Raw genomic sequence first — 6,000 nt, 5'->3', positions numbered from 1 at the left:
GTCATCTATAGCTAATATCTCCTCCTATTTGCTGCGATTTTTGTCCTAATTTCTATTTCGGGGCCTTGTCCCTTTTGTTTCTTCTTCCCGTCCTCGAGTCAAGCGAGCAATGGTCCGGAATTTGTAGGTATGAAATTTCGGAATGAACATAGCTGATGCTCTTAGAAAGAAATGGAAATGGCACGATTTTGATTTGTCAAATTACCAGAATATCCAGAAAGATAGAACTATCAAGATGATATGTTCTTGATATGTTTGGAGATTGGATAGAATGTAAGAGCCGTGTAACATGGCACATGATGATGGTACTGTGAATCATCACATTCCATTAGAAACTTAACATAACTTACTGTAATATAATGAAGTTGATCACGTTTCATTATATTATACTAATTCATGCATCAGTTCCCAACACTACTTCAAAACATTCATATTTTAAACTTGAAGGTTTTGGAACTTAGAAACTAACATAGTTTCTTTTATGTTGTAACGCAGATGTTACGGAGAGATAAATGATCCCAGATAAGAATAGTTGTGAAAATATCTTCAGAAATATTGAGGATATTTATAATGAAAGATATGATAATATCTTGGGATTTCTAATGCCAAAGGATGATGATGAAAATTTACCCGTAAGGGTTTAAATTCAGAAGCAAGGTGTTTGTTACAGAATCATCAAGATTCTTTATGTACAAGTTTAGCCCTTGCAATTTGTTCAGAGTCTCCTTCACAGTTCGCTCAATCCGGTTTTCAGTACCAAATCTTCTATCGAGCGTTCCTAACACTTCCTTCTTTTTCTGAGCTTTTCCAACACACTGTATTTTAACGTCAAACTTTTGACTGTTAAAGTCGTTTACAGTTTTTGTTGTTTCGCCAGCATTTCGAAAACTAGTTTGCAGTTTAGGGTATTTTTCAGAAACTTCACATTTGAAGTATGAAATTCTTAGGGATAGACGTTATAGGTATAACTAGAGAAGTGTTATGAGATTTTCAAAATACTGACTGCGGATTTCGCCAAAGAGATGACGAGCTGTTGATACATCTACTGATGACGTCGTGAAATATGAAAGATTCTCCGATAACCGACGGCGAAAGGATGATGTATATATATCAAGATTATAATAAGGCTAGTCTTTCTGAGAAGTCGAAGTGGAGCTGTAACAAAATTGGTTACTTTGAAAAGGAATTGTAAAGTTTTTGCTAATGAATGATAAAGAATTCGATGCAAATGCGTTTTTAACTATGACTTCGGTTTCGAAAGTTTTTCAGGTGCATAACGGTATGCATAAATCTTTATTCCGTCGACGAGGTGCGGCTGGTTCAACTTCACGATCGAGATGTTTTCAAGAATCATGAAAAGATTTGAACGAGGATTATTGTCGAGGTATAAATGAGGTTTTGGATGAAATCAAGTGGCAAACTTGAAGAATTGTTTAGTTCCATATGTTATAATCAGCATTTTAATTCATTTTTAATTGTCCACAGTTAGCAGTCCAATAGTCCGATTGTCCAATGGTTCAATAGATTCATATATAAATTAGATATATATAATATTCGAATTACTTAATACGTATCGTGACCCGTGTACCGGTCTCGGTGTCGATCACAACTCAAAGTATATATATATTTTGGAATCAACTCCGACCCTGTATAGCCAACTCCCACCTTCACATATAGAGTGTCTATGGTTGTTCCGAAATATATATATATAGATGGGTCAATATGATAAATCGAAACCTTGTATACGTGTCCCGTTATTTAAAGTGCGTGAAATAAATAAATGTATATCATGACCCATGCACCGTGTTGTCTCAGAATTAATCCGACGTATTGCGTACATGTGTCCCGACTTAAGAATGCATAAAAGTAAATAACAAAAATTAAATGACGATAAATAAAAGTGCGAGAATGTAAATTGCGATAAATTAAATGTTAATCAGTTAGCTGGGAACAGTTAGCCGGAACAGTTAGCGTGGAATCCTTAATAGGTTTTCAATTAATTAATTCATGTGTTTCTAACAAATTTTATTTTGTCCAATGTTTTCTTCTTTATGCCACTTGTTAGATTCTGATAGATCAAAATCCGAATATGAAATTTGAATGGAAATGGTTATTCTGGGGTGAACGGATACGTTTATCGGTGATCGTAAATAGAATAGCAAACGACTGTTGAATTAGATTCGGAGAGTGTACAGTGTAACTTATTAATGTGAATTCTAAATATTTCTCGGGTACTACCCACCCGTTAAAATATTTTCATCATTAACAGTTTGTACGGAAGAATTTTTAATTACAATCTTTATGAAAATATAATATTTTCATCGGATGTAATTATGGATTTAATGAGTCAATAAAATATTAAACTCATTTGATTTATCATTAGTACTAGATTACATGATCTCTTAAGCATTAGAGATTACATAATCGTCATGTCGAACGAAGAACGATACGTAAAGAAGAGGTAATCAGTATAGAATGATATTTAGAACAAAGATCATATTCGAAGTTCAGATGATGATGTTGAGGTACGTGGTGCGGATGTGATTGTTGGTGGTGGTAATGATACTGTTGGTGTTGATGCTGATGATGCCGTTGTCGTCGATGATGCTACTGGTACTGAAGATTGCGAGGTTGCTTTGTTAACAGTACTGGTTATGCTGCTGGTGCTGCTGCTGGTGTTTGTAACCTTCGCACCGTGTTCTCCAAAGCCGTCACACGAGCGCGAAGTTCGTTAATTTCTGCTAGTACACCAGGATGATTGGCGGTTGGTGTGAGCGAATGAACAAGATCCGAAATATGGGATAGGATATAATCGTGACGAGATACTCGAGAAATGAGAGAGAAAATGGTTTCTCGAACAGGTTCGCCGGTAAGGGCTTCAGGTTCGTCGCCCATGGGGCAATTCGGTGGGTGAAAGGGATCACCTTCTTCTTGTCTCCAATAATTTAGTATACTACGAACCCATCCCCAATTCATCCAGAATAGATGATGAGAAATTGGTTGATTCATTCCAGTGACGCTGCCTTCGGAGCCCGAATGGAAATCCATATCAGCGTAGCTTTCGGAGTCGGAGGAATTCGAACTGGACGTGGAGTTCATCTTGTATAGTCGGGAAATGAATTTTTGGTTTGAAATAAATTATATGAGTTGGGGTTTGGTATTCTTCAATACATAATTTACGTATGTATTTATAATACTCAAAATCCCGTGAATTACGGAGAATCTTTGAAATTCGTCAGGCAATGTCTATAGCAACAGATACGCTAGGATACGAATTTTGTCTATACACTATCGATGCACTTAAATGCAATAAGACGTATCTAGACTTAAGAACGATAAACAGGCAACTCCCTAAGGATGATGTGCAGATGGTTTCCGACTAGAAATGATAAGCAAAACTTTTTAACAGGCAGACACGGTCAAAGTCCAGTCTCACTAATGTATCCTAACAACTACCAGTTGGACACACTAATGGGTGACCTGGTTCGCTAAGACTAACGCTCTGATACCAACTGAAACGTCCGCGACTAATCCTCCCGGACGAAGTCATCAACAGTTGGTCCCATCGCGATGATCGACTCCAAGTAATGTCCTTAACATGAGCTAATGCACAGCGGAAGACTTAATTCGTACCTGAGAATAACATGCTTTAAAATGTCAACATAAAGTTGGTGAGATATATAGGTTTGATGCTAGCAGAGTTATAACTTATGGACCACAAGATTTCATATATAAACAGTTTAATAAAAATATTCTAAGCGGTTGAGCACTTGGCAACCATACTTAACAATTAATCACGTCGCATATTCCCTTTAATATGAAATCTTACTACACTGTACCAAGTGTAGTCACGAAACGAAGTACTGTGCAACCGTTGAATACTGGTCGTCCAGTCCGGTTGGGGTTGTCAGGCCCGATAGATCTATCAACAGGATTCGCGTTTACAATACCGCTGTAAATATTAGTTACCAAGCTACAGGGAAGTATGCCAGTGGTACAACTCAACGTAGAATATATTTTTCAGTTACTTGTGTCCATAACGTAAAACATAAAATACATGTATTCTCATCCCGAAATATTTAGAGTTTAAAAGTGGGACTATATACTCACCTAATGTATTTTGTAGTAAAAATACATATAACATCATTGAACAATTGTAGGATTGGCCTCGGATTCACGAACCTATATTATTTATATATTTATTAATATACATAATTGTGATCGCACAGATATATATAAATTTATGAATTATGTCCTTTTCATATTAATAGTACGTATTTGTTTCTTATATTTTCTTTTGTTATATAGAAATATCAGTCTTCATTCGATTATAGGAAATAAATGTATTTTTAGTATACATAAATATATCATTTGTATATTTATAATATTAGTAGTTAGAATAATACTAATAGTAGTAAAAAAAAAATGATAATGATTATAATACTTAATATTACTTAATAAGATAATAATGTTAATAATAATAATAATCCTTATGTTAATAATAGTTTTAAAAAAAAAATTAATAATAATGATAGTAATGAAAAATAATAACAATTTTAGTATTAATTTTAGTGTATTTAATAACAATTATAATTACTAATAATTAATACAACAATAATAATATAGATAATAACTACATTATGAAGCCTCTTTTAAAAAGAATGACAGTTGTAGGATTCGAACCCAGGTTTCTTGTTAACCCGAAACACCCTCTAACCATCTGGGCTATTGCCCATATTCTGATCTATGACCGTTTTTACTAAATATAAACCGTTTCTATTTATGTTTCATCATCTTCCTTATTCGACTTGAACAAAAATCGAACCTCATGTAAACCCTATCTATTTGTGGGAAAAAAAAAAAAAAAAAAAAAACTCATCTTTATACATAAACGATCCATATCATCTGTGTGTTTCAAAGAATTCGAATAAATACAATAAAGTTGCTGTAACAACTCAAGAACCCGTTTTTCAAACTCTAAATCACATTCGAAGTTTTAATATGTTTAAGACGATGATCATAACATGAAAGATGTTCCAAATCCCTCTTAAAATCTTCCTTTAACCTCAATTGAATTCAAATCATCGAATTGTGTTCAAATTCGATGATGAACAAAAAAAAATTTGACTTTTTGACATTAGGCTTTGTCTTGGAAATTAAAAATCATTAAGAGAAATTGGAAGTTGAAAATTTGTAGATAGCTCAAGTAAATGATTCCAAACACTTCTGCATTTAGAGATTTTAAAGAAAGATTCGTTTTGAAGTTTTTGATTTAAATTAGAACGAACAGAGTAAAAAAAAAAAACTGAGTTTCATTCGGTTCCCATTTAATTCGCTTGTTACTAGCAGTTTTAATTTGATAATGGATTTAAGAAAGAGAGAACTGATTGTGGTATATCATATTACTGATCATTTAATCGATTTTATAGTCCAAGTGCATCCAACAAATTATATTCGCTCGTTTAAAAAAAAAATAAAAAAAAATACGATGGTGATAGATAACTGCTACTGGACTTATCCCTATGTTCTTATCTAATTTCGTATCATTTTGAGACAAAAGAATCAATTTCTACAGATCTGAAAATTACAGGTAATATATTTAAATTTCTTAAATCATACGCAAAATCTTATCTTATTTTTATTAATAAATACTATTTATTATTATATTAATAACAATATAAATATAAATAATAATAATGATAATAATAATAATAATAATAATAATAATAATAATGATAATAATTAAAGTAATGACATTAACAAACCACAAAAATAATAATGATTTAATGATAATGATAATATTATTAATGTTAAATATAATAATTTGTATTATTTTCTATAGCTATAATAATGATAATAATAAATACTTATAATAATTATAATAATTCTTAATGATAATATCATTATTAATAATATTGCTAATATTAATCACAATCACAACTTAGCATCTATTTATAATGGTAATGATATTAACGAATTAAATGTAACAATTTCAGCATT

This window comes from Rutidosis leptorrhynchoides, chromosome 9 (assembly GCF_046630445.1).
Source record: "Rutidosis leptorrhynchoides isolate AG116_Rl617_1_P2 chromosome 9, CSIRO_AGI_Rlap_v1, whole genome shotgun sequence".
NCBI classification, from domain to species: Eukaryota; Viridiplantae; Streptophyta; class Magnoliopsida; order Asterales; family Asteraceae; genus Rutidosis; species Rutidosis leptorrhynchoides.
Note: the sequence above shows the minus strand (reverse complement) of the source record.